Source organism: Capsicum annuum, chromosome 12 (genome assembly GCF_002878395.1).
Source record: "Capsicum annuum cultivar UCD-10X-F1 chromosome 12, UCD10Xv1.1, whole genome shotgun sequence".
NCBI classification, from domain to species: Eukaryota; Viridiplantae; Streptophyta; class Magnoliopsida; order Solanales; family Solanaceae; genus Capsicum; species Capsicum annuum.
Genome location: NC_061122.1, coordinates 187316883 through 187339161, shown reverse-complemented (window position 1 = coordinate 187339161; position 22279 = coordinate 187316883).

The window sequence follows — 22279 nt, the reverse complement described above, 5'->3', positions numbered from 1 at the left end:
GAAGATAACAACTGAGTTCACCTTTTGAGTTCTCTTGGTAATACCCCAAAGAGGCATTCTACTCCAAGTTTAGTTCGATGTTCTTCCTTGCGAAAAGTGTGAGCAAACAACTATTTATCCTATTGTGATCCTAATGACAGTTGTTGATTTCGTTGCAAATTATTTTGGATATTCAATCATTATGATGTAATTGTATGGTTGGAGTGAATCTTAGAATATTAAAAGTTGTGTTTAAATTTTATTTTGGAGTTTGAAGATACTAGTTAATGTTGAAAATTTGGAGTTTAATGTTAATGTTGAAAATTTAATTTTGAAGTTTACTGTTCAATTTATTTTTGATATGCTTGTTAATTACAATTTTTAATTAGTCATGTTGTGTTATTGATATGTAAATTGAACAAATATTGGATTGTAGGTTATGCCTAAAGAAACAATTAAATTTGAGCTAAAATTAAAATCTATTATTAGTTATTTAAAATTGATGGGTTCCACTAAATTAAAAAAAAATAAAAAATTACGGAGGTTTTAAGCCTCATTAATTTTTAAATAAAAATTTATTATAAAAAGAGTTAAATTTAGAGTAACGAGGGTCGATTGCCACAAATTAATTATGTAGGTCAGAAAAAAACTGCCGCAAATTAATTATGACGACTCATATTGTTGGGGTTTTGGAAACCCCCAGAATTGAAATTTGTGGGAGTTTTACTATAAAATTAACCCTCGCAATTTGAACCCTTTTTTGTAGTGAATTATAAATTCTTCTTCCAAAATATTATCATAAAACTCAGTCAAAGCTATCAAAATCACAAGTTATAGCTACTAATAAATTGTCTTAAAATGCAACCACAACATCCAACATCAGTGAACTACCAAAATAATTGTTGTAAATGTAATGTAATCACAACTGTCATAATTTACACCAAACTAACATAATGTATCAATAATTTATATGTTGTGAGATTAAGCATTAGAGATTTTTCACTCAAGTGTGCAACCTTGGACCTTATCTCCATTTGTTTTCTTCCTCTCATTTTTTGTAATTGCCCGGAGGTCATATCTTCTTTTTCTCTTCATTTCAGACCAGTTATTTGTGTATATCCAAGATTTTCAGTCCCAACTATGCAAGACTTAGCATTTCTGAACCTCTCACTAGGTATTCTAGGATGCTCAAATAAAGAAAGTGTTATATTTTTAGTAAATGAGATTTTAGGATAGTAAATGAAAAAATCTAATTGAAACTTACATTAAAGATTGTACATCCACTTTGTCTGTGTAGCACTCCCATTTGATACACTCTTGGTCTACTAATACCAGCACCCTAAAAAATAAAGAAAGAAAAATATTAAGTAAAAGGTATAACTAGTTTACAACACACACTGTTAGCATCATATTTTTTCTGTTGAATCCTTTGGTCTACCCCTTCCTCTTTCAATTGGAGCAACTTTTGGCAACTTTGTTCCACCTCTTTCTCTTCCAGCAATAGGTGTTCCAATAGAACTTTGGCATACACTTAGGTCTGCACCTGAACCTACTGCAGATGATGAACTTGGGCTAGAATTTGCATCAACAGAAGGTGCACCTCTAGGACATTTTTTATAATATCCTTGTTATGACAAGTGCAACATTACATCTAAATCCCCCTTTTTGATAATTTCCCAATTTTCTTGTTGGTTTTACTTTTCTATTTCTTTTTATTCTTCTCAGGCCTACCTAACATTTCAAACTGGTTGAATAAAGTGGTTGTATGTGTTCATTTAGGTTTCTCTTTTACACCAGTGAGAGATGTAGTTAATTAGGTTCAACTTTTGAAGCAATTATTGCATGAGGACAAGGTATACCCTTCAACATCCATGCTCTATAACTATAATTTGCCTGGGAAGATCCACAATATTCATGTATCCTCTATCAAGAAGGTCAAATCTTGTATCAGAATTTCATTCAATGTTGCACTTCATAGACCTGGTTGTATTATCATATAAAACTTTCATGGCCATTGGAGAAATATCACTAATCCAAGTTTCACTAAAAACCCTCATCTGTTCTACTCTTTTCATCATTTTCACCCTTATATCTTCTAACATTTTAATAATTATCTTGTGCCTTGCTTGTCACGACCCAAATTCACCGTGAGTGTCTCCCACACAACTCATCCGGTGGAATAACCATCTACCCTAAAATACCATTATTAAATCAATACTTAAAAGAAATAACAGAACTAATCCATTAATAAAGATATTCAAGTCAAATAAAAACATAAGTACAACTAAATGCAGAATATTGTACTTAAAAACTACTTAAAAACTAATCATCCTTAGGATTCAAAAGTCGCTCATATTAATATTGTGAAGAAGGAGATACGATTCCAAAATTAAAAGAAAGTGAATAATATCCAAAATAAAGAACTATGCCATAAGGAGATCTAATGGTAGTCCAGATTTGTCGTTCACACTGAAATTTGAAGTTAACTGCTAGAATCACAAGTGAAGTCTTGTAGAAACCGCCAAAATATGTGTTGTACTCGCAAAAGTAAGAGCATGTGCAGTATCAACACACAATAAAATAATGTGTATTGGTAGGGTCATTTGGCCAACCCAAGAAAAGATTATGAATACTTAACTAAAATATAGTATTCAACTAACATATACTTAGCACAACAAGTATTAAGAAACTTAGGATTTCAATCAGTAAGTTAACATATTATCACCAAGTTAAGTTCAGTCAAGCCAAGTCAAGAAGTTAAGAAATTATCAACCATATAATATACTTCTTGGTTCACTTATGGAACCGCCAAACTCACCTGACCCTAGTACATACATGCTATAGGTGATACATCCACCCTCTAGCCATGATCTGCAAGGGAAAAATTCTGTCCATTTACTAAATCGCAGACACAAGTGTTTGCTAACCTTGTTTTCCCAATAACCTGTGAGAATGTTCCAATTATCGAAATATTTCACATTAAATAATAAGGTAGGGCAAATCATACAATAACGTAAGATTATTTGCATTGACCATACTAAACAACATGCGTTAACAACGCACAGTACAAGGTATTTAACATGCACGTATAGAATAAATTGGATTAAACTACAATACTATCACCTACCTCAAATAAAGCTTGCACTTCTCTAAGCCGGAGCTTTTTTCCTTCCATGCAATTTTCGCTAGCTCTTGGTCTATGTCATGACCCAAAATTGATAGGTCATGATGGCACTTATTGAGGCGTACATTAACAAGTAAGCCTATCACTCAAACTGATACTTGAAGGGGAAAAAGACAGAAATACCCCCAAGGAAAGGCTTCTAGAACAAAGGTAAACCACACAAGTATAGTAAATGTGAAAAGAAGCATAACAATGTAGCCATAACTCCCAAAACCTGGTTTCAACAGTACAAGAACTATGAATACATACTATGAGTCAAATACATCAGAAATACCTAGACATGGTCAACATTTGTTTCTGAATACAAATAAAGACATAAATACAATAGAAAGATAGAGGCGAACTCAAGACACATGAATGTCCAATCGCTACCTTGAGCAATCTGAAGGCGCTTAAAATCAACAAATATAAGGTGCACTCGATCTAAGACCTGTATTAAAATGGCACAGTAGGCGTGAGTACGGTGCACTTGTACTCAGTAGCTATCATAGGCCGACCAAGCAAAGTAGTAAATAAAGCATACAAACTACACACTAAGGAAACGTCACCGGCAATCAGAAAATATCCCACAATGGTAGCCCACACTACTTGCACTAACAATTCTAATATATCATATTTACAACAACACCGTATATAGAACACAAGTATACATTATGTCTTATGCAAGTAGAATCACAGAAGAACATGTATATACAAGATGGTCAAGTATAAATAACAGAATATAGAGCAAGTTGATATATAACAAATTAATATAGAAATACAATGACAACATCAATCATAATAAAGCAAATACAATGTAAGAGATGGCGATGATAATGCACGAGACCGTCGTATAGTCTCGTATACACCTATCGAGCAAAAGCTTTCCAATATAGGATCCATAGAGGGTTCATCAACTTGTATACTACCATGTATACACCTACAAAGCTAAAGTTTCCCGATGTAAGACCCATGGGGGGTTCGTCAATCCATATAAAACTAATATCCACGACTCTTCTCCACATATTCTTTGAAGAGGTCTATAAAATCTGATGTTTCCAATATTTTTAGGATTTCCAGTATTTCTAGTATTTCCAATACTTCCAATATTTCTTGTGTTTCCAAAGCGGATACATAATATGAGACACAAATCAAGTGGGACCAATAACAAAAACAAGTATATACGAAATATACAACAAATAAGTAAAAGTATGCGTATGATGCCACGAGGATGTAATATTCACAATCACTCCCAACGAGTATTTCGACGACCAACCACATGATGTATTTCCACAAGAGCCACAATGATAAGTTTTCATAACCACGTAAGCCAATATCCACTTATTAATTCCGATCATCCATAAATTTTCACATGTTTCATATGACCACAAGTATGAATATATAACAATACACCAATGGTACCACAATAGGCATTTTCAACAACACAATAAAATTATTCACATGTATTTAAGGCTATAAATATCATATTGGACCCCACAGAGTCACACATATCACATAATATCTTAATTTCAATAATTACATCATATAGAGTCCCCACACGGACACAACACGTAGATAGCTATTTTTTATAATTAGTTCACACCCTTAATATGCATTTTGTACCATTATTAACTATCAATCCAGTTTGAAAGAGTTAAGCCAGAACCTACCTCGAAGGCTGAAACTGGTCCGCAACACTTCAACCACAAATCCCTACTTCTCACGAACTATTCTAAAATTAAATAAAAATAGAAATATAGAATCTACGTGCCAAAACAAATCCAACGATACCCATATTGATTAATTTTGGTTCGGAGTTAAAATAGACCCGTTAAATGAGTTTTCAAAAAAGAAAGGCAAAATCGTAAATTTACTTCAAAAGAATCTACAACTAAAAATCCAAGTCAAATCGAGCCGAAAATGAGGTTTAAATTAAAGAAAACCATTTTTAAGTTTTACAGGGTAAACTCTTCAAAATTTGTGTTAAAATCAAGGATCGATGTTGTTTTGAAGGTTAAATTGATGTAAAACTAGTAATTATAGAATTAAAATATTATTTAAGTGAAAAAGAGTGAAATTGGTGTTTAAAATCAAGCCCTAAGATTTTTGAGGTTTTGAGAACTTAATCAAGAATTAGAGTAGAAAAGGATGAAATCTCACCTTAAATCCGTAATAGAATCAAGAAATAGATGTTAATCTAGCTCTCAAGCTCGCACGACCTTCACTTTTAAGTTCTCACACTATTTTAGGGTTTAACTTTCAAGAGGCAAGATGAAAGAATAGGCAAAATGAAAAAAAAATGAGGGGTAAAAACTATTTTTTTATTGTAATTTTTTTACACCAGATTTTTAAGTCCAAAAACGAACTTCGATGGGGTACCCAAGATTTTTTTGGAGTTCGATATGTGCAAACAAACTATGCAACCACATCGACGCACTGAACTCAATGGCAATATCAGAATTTTAAAAATATATCATTTTCACAAAGCTGACCCTCGAAACCCAAAATCGTGATTTTCCAAATCGAGGGTTGAAATGAGATTTGAAAGCCATAAGTTCACACCAAACATGTTATCACCCTAAAATTGACATTTCAGATCTGCTGGTGCAATCCGTTTAGTCATTGGTTTTATGAATCAAAAGATATCCACAGAAGTACGAAATAAGGCTCTCGAAGCCACCAAAAACCACTATATTGCACAAAAGGCACCAAAATGCATTGGGAATCATGCCAATCACCCCCACACCCTAGAAATAGCACAATGCAATTACAGGGAGGGGTAAAACAATCAAATCATAAAAACCCACAAATTTCACATATTTCATCAAATTTTTCGGTTGTTACATTATCCACCACTAACAATCTAGTTCATTCTCGAACTAAGGCAAAGAAATACCTGAATCAATGAAAAGCTGGGGATAGGAACTACTCATATCAAACTCAACCTCCCAAGTAGCCTCGTTAACTAGTCGATGTCACCACTGAACCTTAACCACATGGATAAATCTAGAGCGCAACTGTCGAACATCTCTAGCTAAAATAGAGACCGACTCCTCAATAAAGAACAACCGTTCATCTAATTGAATCGACTCCCAATGAATGACATGAGACTCATCAGGAATGTAACGACAAAGAATAGAAACATGAAAAATTAGATGAACAACAGATGAATCTGGAGGCAAAGCTAACTCATAGGCCATATCACCAACAGTTCAAAGAATCTCAAATGGACCAATATACCTAGGGCTAAGGTTGTCCCTCCTCCCAAGCCTCATCACAACTTTATGGGTGAAACTTGAAGGAAAACACAATCACCAACACCAAATCTCAAGGCACGAAGCCTACGATTTTCATAGAACTTTTTCCTACTCCAAGCCGCTCGAAGTCTATCCTGAATAATTTGAACTCTTTCCAAAGACTTACAAAGTAAGATATACCTCCAGGTCTCACCTCTAAAACACCAAACCAATCCACTGGCACACGAAAATGCCTACCATACAATGCCTCAAAATGAGATATATCAATATTGGAATGGTACTCCCTCCATTTAAAAAAGAATGACCTAGTTTTCTTTTTAGTACGTTTCAAAAGAATGATCCCTTTCCTTTTTTGGCAATACTTTAGTTTCAACTTTCAACATGGAATGTTTAGGAACACAAGATTAAAGGGCAGTTTTGTACATTTGACACAATTTTAATTCTAGGCCACAAGATTAAAAAATCTTCTTTATTTTCTTAAACTTTGTGTCAAGTCAAAGCAGGTCATTCTTTTTGAAATGGAGGGAGTGGCTATTATTATATGTAAACTTTGCTAAAGCCAAATGCTTCTCCCACTGAGTACTAAAATCCATCACACAAACGTGAAGCATATCCTCCAAAACCTGAATAGTCCGCTCTGACCATCAGTCTGGGGTGAAATACCGTTCTAATATCAACCTGAGTACCTAACTCTTCTTAAAAAGTCTTCTAAAAGGGAGATATGAACATAGAGGCTCAATTTGAAATAATGGACACTGGTACACATGCAGACGCACAATCTCACGAATAAAGATACGGGCTAGCCTCTCAACACTGAATAAGACCTGAGTTGGAATAAAATAAGCTGACTTGGTCAATCAATCCACGATGATCCAAAAACTGTCAAAACCATAAGATATATGAGGAAAACCCATCATAAAGTCTATGGTGATCTATTCCCACACATACTCGAGAGTGGTAGCCTCTGAAGCAAACCACCAGGTCTTATATGCTCGGCTTTTACCTGCTGACAAGACAGGTAATGAGATGCAAATTCTGCTATATCTCATCTCATACTACCCCACCAGTAGTGTTGTATCAAATCACAATATATCTTAGTCACACCTAGATGGATGGAATATTTGGAATAATGGGCCTCCTCCAAGATCAACCTAATCCAATCACCCACTCTCTGCACATAAACTCGGGCCCCAATCCTTAAAACTCTATTTGAATCAAGTGAGGCTTCCTTAGCCTTGCCACTCAACACGTTATCTCGAATGAACCTCAATCCAATATCATCAAACTGATGAGCTTAAATCTGCTCCATCAAAGAAGATCTAGCTTCTACAAATGCCAAAACACAATAAGGGCACGCCACCTGCAATCAAAAAATAATCCATAATGGTAGCTTACACCACTTGCACTAATAGTTCTAATATATTATATTTACAACAACAACACCATATGTAGAATACAAGTATTCATTACATCACATGCAAGTAGAAATGGAGAAGAACATATATATACAATATGCTCAAGGATAATAACATAATATAGAGCAAGTTGACATATAAAAAGTCAATATGGCAATCCAATCACAACATCAATAATAATAAAGTAAATGCAATGTATGAGATGATGATGATGATGCACTAGATCGTCGCATAGTCTATGTATACACCTACAAAGATAAAGCTTCCCGATGTAGGACCCATGAAGGGTTCGTTAACCCGTATTCACCTATAGAGCTAAAGCTTGCCAATGTAGGACCCATGGGGGGTTCTTCAACCCGTATACAACTAATATCCATGACTCTTCTCCACATACCATTTAAAAAGGTCTATAAAATTTGATGTTTTTAATATTTCTAGAATTTTTAGTATTTCCAATATTTCTAATATTTCCAGTGTTTCTAAAGCATATACATGACATGAGACATAAATCAAGTGGAACCAACAACAACAACAAGTATGTACGCAACATACAACAAATAAGTGAAAGTATGTGTATGATGCCATGAGGACAATCACTCCCAACGAGTATTTTCAAAACCAACCACGTGATGTATTTCCTCAACCAACCACAATGAAACATTTTTATAACCACGTGAGCCAATATCTACTCATTAATTCAAACCATCCATAAATTTTCAAATGTATCATATGCCCAAACGTATGAATCTATCACAATAAACCAATGATACAACAATAGAATTTTCGAAAATAGAATACACTTATTCTCATGTATTTAAGGCTATCAACATCATATCTGACCCGATATAGTCCCACATATCACATAATTTCTTAATTTCAATAATTACATCACATATAGGCCCCCACACGGACACTACACATAGAAAGCCATTTTTCATGATTAGTTTTTACCCTTAACATGCATTTTGTACCATCATTAACTACCCAACTCAGTCTGAAGAGTTAAGCCATAAACTACCTCGAAGACGAAACTAGTTTGCAACACTTCAACCACAAAGCCCTACTTCTCACGAACGGTACCAAAATTAACTAAAACCAAGAAATATAAAATCCATGCGTCAAAACAAAGATAACGGTACCCATATTTATTACTTTTAGTTTGGAGTTAAAATGGCCCCCAAAACGAGTTTTCGAAAAAAAGGGCAAAATTTAACTTTACTCTAAGAATATATTTTTCATATTTTTAAGAATCTAAAGATAAAAACAATTCAAATCGAGTAAAAATAAGGTTCAAATTGAAGAAAAACTATTTTTATGCTTTACTTGGGTAAAATCTTCAAAATCCGTATTAAAATCAAGGACCGAAGTTGTTTTGAAGGTTAAATTGATGACTTGTAATTATAAGATCAAAATATTATTCTAGGAAAAAGGAGTGAAATTGGGGTTTAAAATTAAGCCCCAAGATTTTTGGGGTTTTGATAATTTAATCAAGAATTAGAGTAGAAGAGAATGAAATTTCACCTTAAATCCGTAATAGTATCAAGAAATAGATGTCAATCTAACTTTCCAAGTTTCCTACAAGCTTCACTTTTAAGTTCTTGCACTATTTTAGGATTTAAATCTCAAGAGCTAAGATGAAATAATGGGCAAAATGAGCAAAAAGAGGGGTAAAGTTGTTTTTACATTGCAGATTTTTTATACCAGATTTTAAAGTACAAAAATGGACTTCGACAGGGTGTTCGGATTCGTTCGGAGTTCAATATAAGCAAATAAATTATGTAACCATACTAAATTCGACACTCCAGACTCAATGGAAATATCAAAATTTCAAAAAAAAATATTGTTCTCACAAAGTTGACCCTCAAAATCTGAAATCACAATTTTTTAAACTAGGTCAAAATGAGATTTAAAAGTTATAAAATCACACCAAATATGTTACCACCCTAAAATTGACGTTCTGGAACTGTTGTTGCATTCCATTCAGTCATCTGTTGCACGTATCAAAAGATATCCACAAATGTCTAAAATAAGGCTCTCGAAGCCACCAAAACCCATAATATCGCACAAAATGCACCAAGATGCATTGAGAATTGTTCCAATCACCTCTACACCCCAGAAATACCACAATGCATGAAGATGGGTAAATCTATCAAATCACACAAAATCATAAATTTTAGATATTTTATCAAATTTTCAGGTTGTTACAGTCTAGAACATTCAGATACTCACATAATTAATAAAATAACCTACCATGTTGGAAATTATAACTCAAACCCAATCCCTAAGGTCAAGGTCATGATCATTCCCTTCCTGTTCTAGGAATCTTCTACTGCAATTCACCTAAAACTATCAATTTCATGGATAAATTTGTGAATTAACAGAATGCAAGGGTAAATTAACTATTAATAATCAAAACCCATTAATTTATTACTTAATTTTTTTCTTACACCAGAAAACAACTAAAATCATCTCTAAAAACCCTTTCAGCCTCCGTAAATTAGCAATTCTAAGACTTAAATATCAATTGCTAGTTAATGAGTATAAACTTCTAACTTTAAGGAGGACAAATGATGAAGATTTCGAGGTAATCGCCCCGAATCACTCTTTATTTTCCCCAAAGTAAATTTTAGAAAATAAACTATTTTGGAGAATGATTAAATAAATCTGTGACTTTCACCGCTATAGAAACATACCTGCCGCTATAGCGGTCGTTAATCGGATTCGATCATTGTTATGGCGGAAATTTATCTAATATAGCAACTGTACGTCACTATAGCGGCATCGACGGGACAAAATGCTCAGTTTTACCTAAGAATCTCAATTTTTCCAACACATGTTAAACTAAGAATATTTTAATCAATGCCCTTTACACTAGATCAGTTTTGAGAGTCCTACTTACCCAAATTCAATTTCATAAATTCCTATAGATCCCTTGTCGTCTTAGCTAACTAGAAATAAAATAAACACCATTAAATTTTCTCAAATCATTTCTAAATTTTCCTAGACCATACCTCACTCTAATTTCTCTCGAAACTATCCTAGCCTTGCCTAGAATTTTAACATGAAATTTTCAACGGAAAATTTATACATAACAAGAAAAATAATCATTACATTGATCCTAATATCCATGCATTGAAACATTATTCCATGTTATTATCTATAACATCACACTTTGTGGTAAAGCTGAAAAAAACCTTGCTCAATTTGTCCAGATTATAATACATCATCTTATCTAGAATTTTCTCCCCACCCAACATCTTCATATAGCTGATGTTGGCCCTCATCTCATCCTCAAAGGTAGACCTTTCACACCTCTAAAACTATTTTTTCTTCTCAATACTTCTATATATATATATAGTTCTTTAACCAATTTACAAGAATATTCTAGCACACATCCTATGTTCAGTATTGGATAAATATTGTGTTACAACTTTCAAATCTTGAAAAAAATAAAAAAACAATTAACAATATCATATAATTGGCAAAATATATACAGTTTTGAAGTGAAATATACAATTCTTACCTTTTACATGTCTGTTATCTCTATCAAATCTGTCTATCTCCCAGTTGAAGATCTTCTTTTAAAATCATGATAAATCAACTCCATATGAACTAATTTTCAATCTCAACCACTATCCATGTCAGTGGAAATATTTGATTATTTTCATATTGATACACAACAATAAGTAATTATCCTTTTGATACTCCCTTAAAAAACAACCATCCAAACCAATGCACTTCTTCATTGCATTAAAACATATGTAGAAGCCTTGAAATATTTTTCTGCCTTCTTCAGATGTCTCATATTGAATCTTAGCTACACATGTACTACCTAGATTTAATCTTAACAACTCATCCCTATAATCTAAAATTCTCCCATATTTAAGATTATAATCATCCATCAGTTCTGCAATCATCATGTTCTTAGTTATTCTACACACTATTCTTCCAATATGTAAATCCAATTCCTTTTTAATAAGTAGTTGAAACTCAAAACTTTTAATATTTGATTATTCATTTATCCTCTCATTATAGTGGCTGGCTAAGAACTTGGAATTGCAAAGTTTCTCCTATTAGTAGAATCACACTTCTGAACTGGATTTTAGGTCTTCATAACAAAATTCATGGTCCTAAGAATCAAAAATAAACATATAGAATCCATGAAATATCAGTTGTACACCTAAACCTTGCCACTATAGGTTCATTAACATATTTTTCAATTCCAACATGTTGTGTGTTTTTGAGTGTATTTATGCACTTTAGTTTTATTATCCTAGATTATTTAACCTTGTTTTGAGGATAATTCATGTACTTTATGTGTTGATGATGATATAAATAAGCATTTAAGTGTTCAAGAATGTTATTACAATGTTTCAAAGTGTTTTCAAACATGTTTGAGTTCAAATTGATCATTTAGAGTCTAGATGAGAAAACTAGTTTGAGCTAGGTGTTGTTCTAATCTATTGTGATAGATTCTAATGTGTCAAATGAGTTCCTAATGATAATAATGGGTGATATTATGTATAAAAACTTGATTGTAGTGTTCAAAGTTTAATCGAAATAAGCCAAGAGTCAATATAATAAGTTAAAGATCAATGTGGGCAAGCCTAGTCTTAGCTCGAGATTCTAGCTTGTTGTTCTTGATGTTTTGTTGTGTTGAGCTCTAATACATGGTTTTTGATCATGTAGGATTCTTGGTGAGTTGAATATGGTGATATATGGATGCTGAACAAGCTGGAAATTAAAAAAAAAACCACACCAAAAGCTTGGAAGGGACGGTAAATGCACAAGGCCAAATTTAGACGCAAAAAAGGACTTCTAGTGAAAGCATGTAGATATAGGGGATGTGCCCCCCTTACAGTGGTGCTCTAAGGCAGGCTGATCCTCCTTTGGAATGGTGAAATACCCCAGGTGGTGCTCCATCTACTCTCATGCTCTAGAACGGGCAACGCATGGCCTATTCCCACACGACAATTGTTCCCCACCTCAACAACAACAACAATAACATACCCAGTGTATTCCCATATAGTGGGGTCTGGGGAAGGTAGAGTATACACAGACCATACCACTACCTCAGATAAAGTAGAGAGTATTTCCAATAGACCCCCAGCTTTGGACCGATAGTAGTATAATAAACACAAATCATAAATGCATATAAACTCATACAGTATGCAAAATAATACTACATCCTCAAGATAATACTAAAAACCACACACAAGAAACTTTAGACACAAATAAAGAACACTCTCCTATTGTTACCGGCGCACTTCCCCTACCCCTTAACCCTAATTCGCGCTCTCCGCACCTTTCTAACAAGGGTTATGTCTTCTGTAAGATGTAACTGCTCCATATCATTCCTAATCACCTCCTTCCAATATTTCTTCGGGCTACCCCTACCCCACCTAAAACCATCCATAGATAGTGTATCATACCTCCGCACTGGAGCTTCAGAGCCCCTCCTTATCACATGCCCAAACCAATGTAACCTTACTTCTCACATCTCATCCTCCACTAGGGCCACTCCCACCTTCTCCTAAATAATCTCATTTCTTACCCTATATTTCCTGGTATGGCCACACATCCATTGCAACATCCTCATCTCTGTTACCTTCAATTTTTGGATGTGGGAGTTTTTAACTAGCCAATAATCCATTTCGTACAACATAGTCGGCCGGACTACCACTCTGTAGAACTTCCCTTTAAGCTTCTGGGGCACCTTCTTATCATATAAAACTCCCAAAGCGAGCCTCTATTTCAACCACCCATCCCCAATACGATGCATGAAATCCTCGTTATTTTCACCATTGCCCTAAATCATAGACCCTAGATACTTAAAACTCTCCATTTTTTGAATGGCCTAAGAGTCCAACTCCACAATCACGTTAGCCTCCTAAAAAATATCACTAAACTTACACCCCAAGTACTCCGTCTTGGTCCTGCTTAACTGAAATCCTTTAACCTCGATGGTCTGTCTCCAAATATCCAAATTGTCATTAACTTCTCCCCAAGTTTCATTGATCAGTACCATATCATCAGCAAATAACATACACCAAGGAACCTCCCTTTGAATATGTCATGTCAAAACATCCATCACCAAAGCAAATAAAAAAGGGATATTAGCCGATCCTTGATGCAACCCTATCTAAACAAGAAAGAGCTCCAAATCTCTACCTACCATCTTCACGCTATCATAAATGTCTTAAGTCGACCTAGTGTACGCCACGGGCACCCCTCTAGCCTCCAAGAACCTCCGTAGAATATCCCTAGGAACTCTCTTATAAGCCTTCTCAAGATCAATAAGCACTATGTGGAAGTCCTTCTTCCTCTCCCAAAACTGCTCTACTAATCTCCTCACAAGGTGAATGGCTTTAGTAGTCGAAGGACCTCGCATAAAACCAAACTAATTTTTAGAGATAGTTACGATCCTTCTCAGCCTTTACTCTACCACCCTTTCCCAAACCTTCATAGTATGGAATCATTGTACTCCACTTCCATGCTTTAGGCATCTTCGCTGCTCTAAAAACCATGTTAAATAACCTTGTTAACTATTTCAAACCTGCCCTACTAGTGCTCTTCAAAAACTCCACTAGAATTTTATTTGGCCCCATCACCCTACCTCTATGCATCCTACGAATATCCCCCTTAACCTTCTTAACCTCGATATGCCTACAATAACCATAGTCACAACACTCCTTAGATTCCTCCAAATCATCCAACACAAAACCTTTGCCCCCCACCCCATCATTCAAAAGTTTATGAAAATAGGACTGCCACCTCTTCCTAATGAGAGCATCCTCTACCAACCCAGTACTATCCTCGCCCTTGATATACTTCACTTGGTTAAGGTCATGAGCCCTCCGCTCCTTGTCCTTATCAAGTCTATACAATTTCTTATCCCCATCGTTCTTCTCTAAAGTCGCATACAAGCTCTCAAAAGCTGTCGTCTTGGCTTCCATAATCACTAACTTAGCCTCTCTCCTAGCTACCTTATATTTTTCCTTATTATTCCGCCTCTTCTTATTATCTTTTCTCTCAACCAACTTAGCATAAGCCATCTTCTTAGACTCTACCTTCCTCTTAACCTCTTTGTTTCACCACCAGTCCTCTCAATACTTGCCAGATCAAGCTCTCAAGCCACCCAACACCTTTCTAACAGTCTCCCTAATACAACTGGATGTCATCTCCCACATACCATCTACATCTTCTCTACTCTCCCAATCCCACCTTCTCCTTAACTTCTTCCCCATATCCAAAGCACTAGCCAAATTTAAGTTACCCCACTTAATCCTGAGCCGAACCTTCACACTCCTCTTTTTTCAGCCCTTATTTATTACCAGGTCCATTACCAATAGCCTATGCTAAGTCGAAAGATTTTTGCTAGTTATGACTTTATAATTTTTACATAGCGCACTATCACCTTTCCTAAGGAGAAAAAAGTCTATCTGAGTCTTGGCCATAGAACTATGAAACATAATAAGGTGATATTCCTTCTTCAAAAAGCTTGCATTCTCTATCCACTACCCAAAGGACCTATAAAAATCCAAAAGAAAAACTCCTCATTCATTTCTCTCCCCAAAACCGAAACCGCCATGCATATCATCATAACCTCTCGACAATATAAATACAATACTTTTTCACTTTGTTGAGGAGTTTTGGATGTCTTTGGCTTAGGAGAGAGGATTCTCAAAACTTCTTTTAGGGTTAATATCTCTTTAAATTAGCTTTATAATGGATTATAACATGTATTCGATTATGTTGATTATGGTTATGTCGATTAATAGATAAATGTCCCCTTTCTGGGGTTAAGTCAAGAACATGTTTACTATTTCATTGAATTGGGTTTGTTTTGATTTCTTGTCATATTTGGTTGTTTATTTACCCTTTTTATAACTATTTTAAGGATTCATGACCCTTAGAATACATTTATTGTCAACTTTGTGATCTCGAGAGGGGGAATAGGAAGATAAAATATGGGGTAGATACAACAAGGTTCTTATTTATTTTTAAAATAAGGAATTTGAATTAGCATTTAGGACAGGGATGTACCTTGAGGCCTTGTTTGGTTCACATGTAGGATGACAGCTTCATGCACTTAATTGGATTATTACATCCCTACTCAATGATGTAGTTGTAATGTCCAAGTTAGGTAGATGATTAGAGGTCGAGAGACCATGATCATATGATAAACCCTTCGAATCAATAACCAAGAAAAGCAATCTAATGAATGAAGTTCAATGGCGTAGTATGATTGTTCGTAAGCCTTAACCCTGGATCTCTATTCATTGATTGTCAAAAGTCATTACTTTTTTGTATAGTTTAGTTTACTTTTAGTTTACAGTTCTAAAACTTTCTTGGTTACTTTATCTCAATTGTTAAACTAGAATTGGATAGTTACTTAACACAAGTCCCTGTGGGATCGATATTCGTTTTTCTTTAAGGCCACTATATTACTTGGTAGACCACATACACTTGCGATGCGCTTGGGTGCGAACAAGTTCTTAGCGCCGTTGTTGGAGACTTGTAAATTGGAAACTATCTTATTTTTAGTTTATCTATATTGAGTTGTAAATAGTTTAGTTTCTTTTATTTCTCTTTTATCACATTTCTTGATATGTCAGCTTGGGATAGATGGTTTTTAAGTGATGACAATTCTTATTATTTTTGTGGGTATTCCATCATGAGGCTTATTTTTTATATTTTGATTAAAGTGCGTGGACTGGAACTTTACAATATGAGGAAGATATTCTTCTATTTGTGGAGGAAATTGCAAGTTGGTGTATGGTTTGTGGTATAGTGGTCATTCTACAGCTATGTGTGCTGTTAATCCCAATTCAAAATTATTTGTTGGCTATGCTTAAAGGCAATATTATGTGAACACCTACAATCAAATGTTGCAGACTCAGCCATAAATTCAATCATGGAACAACCAGCAGCAACAGTTTCAATGACAACAACTAAACATGCAGGCCACAACTCAAACTAGCAGTGTGGAAGAGATGTTGAAACAACTTTTAACGTTTTATGAATAGTTGTTGGTAGACATGAAGAACCAACAAGTGGCTATAAAGAAGTTATATAATCAGCTGGAGGTAGATGTAGAGTTGACTCCCTAACTGATTGCAGACAAAATTACTGATTATTCGAGAAAGTCGGAGTACTCAAAAACTAAAGTTGTTGAATAGGTTAAGGAGATACCACCACCACCATGTCTATAAATTCTAAGAAAATAAAATTATGAGGAGGATAATAGCTAATCTATGGAACAAACACAAGAATCGCAGCCATTCAACTATCATATCTCTTTTGAGGCTACAATTAAGAAGGTGAATACGAGTGAGGGTGTTGTGGATTGTGTAAATTTTGAAGTGGGATTGGTTGGGAATCATTCAAAGCACTTTTCTACATTATGTTTAGATGATGTATTGTCTGTATAATCATCTGAAATAGTGGGAGACTGTAAAAATAAGGAACAAGAATCCTATATTCTTAATTTTCCACCAGAAAAGCAAGATAAAAACACACCTCACTTCAAGGCCGAGTGGGTTACTATGCACATTCTATTACTCGGTTTCCTCATCTTTGTACCACTACCCCATGAGCGTAGCAAAAAGATGAATGCAAAATTGAGGGCGAAATTTATATCCTCAAGGTGGAGGAAAAAGTTGATTAGGTCATGCCGCAATACTAAATCAAGCGCTTCTTGGGAGGCAACCCAAGTAAAGTATGTTTTATTTTTAGTACTTATCATTTTTACTTCACTAGTTTTTGTTTTTGTTGAGTCACAAGTTGATGAAAAGTATGAGTACTGGAAAACTTGATCTAAGGAGCATGGAGAAGACTAAGTGTGGGGTCCCCGGACCCTCTTAATATATAAAGATGCCACTAGCTAAGCCTAGAGGACTTAAAAAGTATTTCTATCTCTACTTTTAAATTATACTTTGGGGACAAAGTAGATTTGTAAGTGTGGGGTGGGAAAATTCTTATTTTTAGGAGTAGTTTTTTAAAAAAATTGTGTGAGATGTTATTATTGGTGCTATAGTTGATTACATGACATGATGCAAGTGTTTTGGTTGTAAAGAGAATTTTGATTGTGTGGATTACTGCTTTTGAGACTCCTTGGCTCATGATAGTGACACTTGTACTTGTTGGCTTAATGATTGAATTTACGTGATTGTTTAGTTAACATTCTATGATGATCCTACTTGAGTTGATCATGTGCCATATGTGATGTAAGGTTGTTTGTATAGTCCTATAGCATGTGATGTCTAGAACTTCCCTGGTGTGAATGCAAAGTAAAATATAGAGTGTGGGTTTAGGAGATGATATAGGCATTTCCTTATTAGCCTTGTTTTATACCTTCTTTGTAACCTACCCTTATGCGTAATCCTAGTAAATCTCATTGTGCGATTAACTTTTTATTTGGCAGCCTCATGTGTAGCTTAACCCTTTCTTTGATAGACCTTAATTTGGTCTAAAGCTCTTAAGTGCTTTAGTGTAAAATTAGTGAGTTAAGGAGTGTGAAATTGAATAATTAAAAGGTAATATTGAAGCCCCAAAGTGACAGTTATTGGCGTGTGCAATCATTATGTATTATGGTTGGGAGTTAGAGAAATTTGTGCTTGAAAAGTTCCCATTTTTAGCTCAGTTGTGTTACAATGAACCTGTTTTGGCCCTGGTCCTCCTTGTACATTATGCACCTCAATTAAGACAAATTGCTTAAGTTGAGAGTAGCTATCATAGGGGTGCATAACATAAATTGGGTGCAAAAAAGGGTAAAATTGAATGATATGTACATAGCTCATTCCCACCATAGTGTATATGAGTAAGCATAATAAGATGGGGTGAAAACAAAAAATTTGGGTAGACAAAATGGTGTAATTTGGTTGTTAGAGTTGAGTTGAATGTAAAATGCGATGCATTAAAACACTTAGGGAAGATAGTCACTATTACTGGACAGAATAGTTCCTACCTGTCCCTTAGCCTACATTACAACCCTTAAAGACCTATTTGATCTTAAGCCTTAACATTCTGATATTAGTGGCGTACTATACTAAGGTCAATCCTAAGGTTCATTATGTGTAAATTGTGAATTCCTTGTGAAAGTGAGCGTAACTTGATTTTCGTACCCATTCTGTGATAAATTGCGTTTATATGAGTGATTATGGGCAACTCTGTTATTGTGTGGGCACATGTTTGATGAATTTGGGTGATTTGTATGATGTCTTTTATTGAGAAATGTGCATGAGTTTGCCAACTTTGTGAATCAATTCTTGAGGTTAGGATGTTTTTAAGTAGTTTTCTTGAACTTTCAATTGTGTACATAACATGCTTAGTGTGGAAATTGCATTTTGTGTAGTCATTATAGTACAAGCTTGAGTGTCTTGCATGTAGTAGAAGTGGGGAGTCTCCTCAGCTTATTATTCTTAGAGTAAAGAGTGTTTCGAGGACGATCAAGGTTTTAAGTGTGAGGTGGTGATATTAGGTGTATTTATGCACTTTAGTGTCATTATCCTAGCTTATTTAACCTTATTTTGAGGACAATTCATATAATTTATGATTTGATAATGATATAAATAAGAATTTAAGTGTTGAAGAATGTTATTACAATGTTTCAAAGTGTTTTCAAACAAGTTTGGGTTCAAATTGATCATTTAGCGTCTAGACAAGAAAACTAGTTTTACTAGCTTGAGATAGGTGTTGTTCTAGTATATCGTGATGGATTATAATGTGTAAAATGAGTTACTAATGATAATAATGTGTAATATTATGTGGAAAAACTTGTTTGTAGTGTGCAAAGTTTAATTGGAACAAGCCAAGAGTCAATACAATAAGTTAAAGATCAATGTGGGCAAGCCTAGTCTTAGCTCGAGTTTCTAGCTTGTTGTTCTTGATGTTTTGTTGTGTTGAGATATAATCCATGGTGTTCAAGCATGTAGGATGCTTGGTGAGTTTAATATGGTGATATATGGATGTTTAACAAGCTGTAAATTAAAACAAAACAACACCAAAAGCTTAGAATAGAAGGCAAATGCACAAGGCCAAGTTTAGACCAAAAGGGGACTTCCAGTGAGGGTATGTAGATATAGGGGATTCCACCCCTTACAACGGTTCTCTAAGGTAGGCTGAGACTACTTTGGAGTGGTGAAATACCCCAGGTGTTCCCACTCTACTCCCATTCTCTAGAATGGGCGGCGCATGGCCTATTCCCACACGATAATTGTTCCCCACCTATAAATACAATACTTGTACACTTTGTTGAGGCCTTTTGGCCATCTTTGGATTAGGAGAGGGGCTGATCAGCACTTATTTCAGGGTTTATATATCTTTAAATTAGACTTGTAATGGATTATAACATGTATTCAATTATGTTGATTACGGTTATGTCGATTAGCGGCTAACTACCCTCTTTCCGGGGTTAAAGCCAAGAACATATTTAATATTGCTTTGAATTGAGTTTTTTCTTACTGCTTATCATATTTGGTTATTTGTTTACCCTTGTTATAACTTTTTTAAGGATTCATGATCCTTAGAATACATTCATTTTCGACCTTGTGATCTTGAGAGGGAGAATAAGAAGATAGAATGTGGGGTAGATAGAACAAGGTTCTTATTCTTTTATAATGTAAGAAATTTGAATTAGTATCTAGGACATGGATGTACCTAGAGGACTTGTTTGGTTCACATTTAGGATGATAGCTTCATTCACTTAATTGGATTATTACATCCCCGCTCAAAGATGTAGCCGTAATGTCCAAGTTAGGTAGACGATTAGCAGTCGGGAGACCATGATCATGCGATAAACCCTACGAATGAATAACCAAGATAAACAATCTAATGAATGAAGTTCAATGGCGTAGTATGATTGTTCATAAACCTTAAACCTGGATCTCTATTCATTGATTGTCAAAAGTCATTACTTTTCCGTATTAGTTTAGTTTACTTTTAGTTTACAATTCTAAAACTTTCTTGGTTACTGTAACACCCCTTACTTTTACCTAACTTAAATTCGTCCCAAAAATGTCAAAGACTATCTTTAAAGATTAATACACTTTCCATCAATACCAAATTTGTCCAAATCCGACACCCGAGCGAAGAGTTAAAGCCATTTTAGTAAGACAGTGTACCACCTAGTACTCTAGCACATCCTAGAGGCAGTCCAAATGGCATTTGTCATTTTCCAGTAAGATAACACGATACCACCGCATTGCGCCACTAGCCTTTTTACCAATTGTCAATTTCCTGTGTGACTCCGCGATCATGGCGCATCGCGCCACATGGAAAATTCACAAATACTAAGGCACCAGGATGGCACCGTGTTGCGCTATCAGCCCAGTTCCCAGTTGTCCACTTTCCAGTGGCACGACGTGATAGTGGCGCGTCGCGTCAGGTGCCCAATTCAGAAAATTTTCATAAAATATTAAATGGATGCCCAGGGTTAAAACAGTCCTTTCCCATGATTTTATTATGCCTAGACATAATATTTACTCCCTAAAAACATCCTTAGCTACTCATTATTTAATTCATCCCCAAATTAAAAAGCATTCTCTCTCAATGAGGCAAAAACCCTAGTTCAAGAAATCAAGAACAAGTCTAAGGATTTCTTCCAAGAACCTTCAAGAAAGTATCTTCCAAGGTATGTTAGACGTTCATCCATGGATCCTTACCTTCCATGGAGCCCAAGAATCCCTTTTCAAAATATAAAATTTATGATTTATGATTTCCATGTTTGAATTATATTAAATTCATGTTCATGATGTTGCTTGAGTTTTAATCCATGATTTAGATTACAAGTTTCAAGATTTGATTCTAGTATATGTTGAATTACATGATATTCATGATTAACCCTTCAATTTGCAAGTTGATTGTTGTAACCATGTTAACCCTAAGTGTTTATGATTTAATGAACCAAGTATGCTTCTTATGTGTTTGATAAATTGTCTATGAGAATGAAATAATGCCATTATAGCATGCTAACATGTATTCCCCATCCATGTATAAGTTAATGCATTACAAGTGTTTGATGAAATGTCTCTATGAATGAGTATGACCAAGTGAACATTGCTATGTTATTCAAGATGCTTTGCTTTACTTTTGATGCTATCGAGTCCTGGGGGTATTTAATACCCAACATTTAGCTGATTAACTAGAGCCAGTGTCAGTGGCAGGATACTTTCAGTCATGTGTTGACACCTAATTTTGACCTCCCGATACTACATTTAGGCTGTTATTTTAACAAAATTGTTAATTTTTAAATATTAGTATTTTTGCACATTTTTCCTTGCATCAAACAAATTTCTAACATATCGCATTCAGATTTTAAAAAAATGCATAAATTCTTTTATTATCTTTTAGCATCACTTTTATAACTTTTTTTAATCAAATACGATATCTTACATTATTTTATTAATTAAATTACCTTTTCACGTAATTGTGCACACTCACATTTTGCAAATGCATTTATCTAG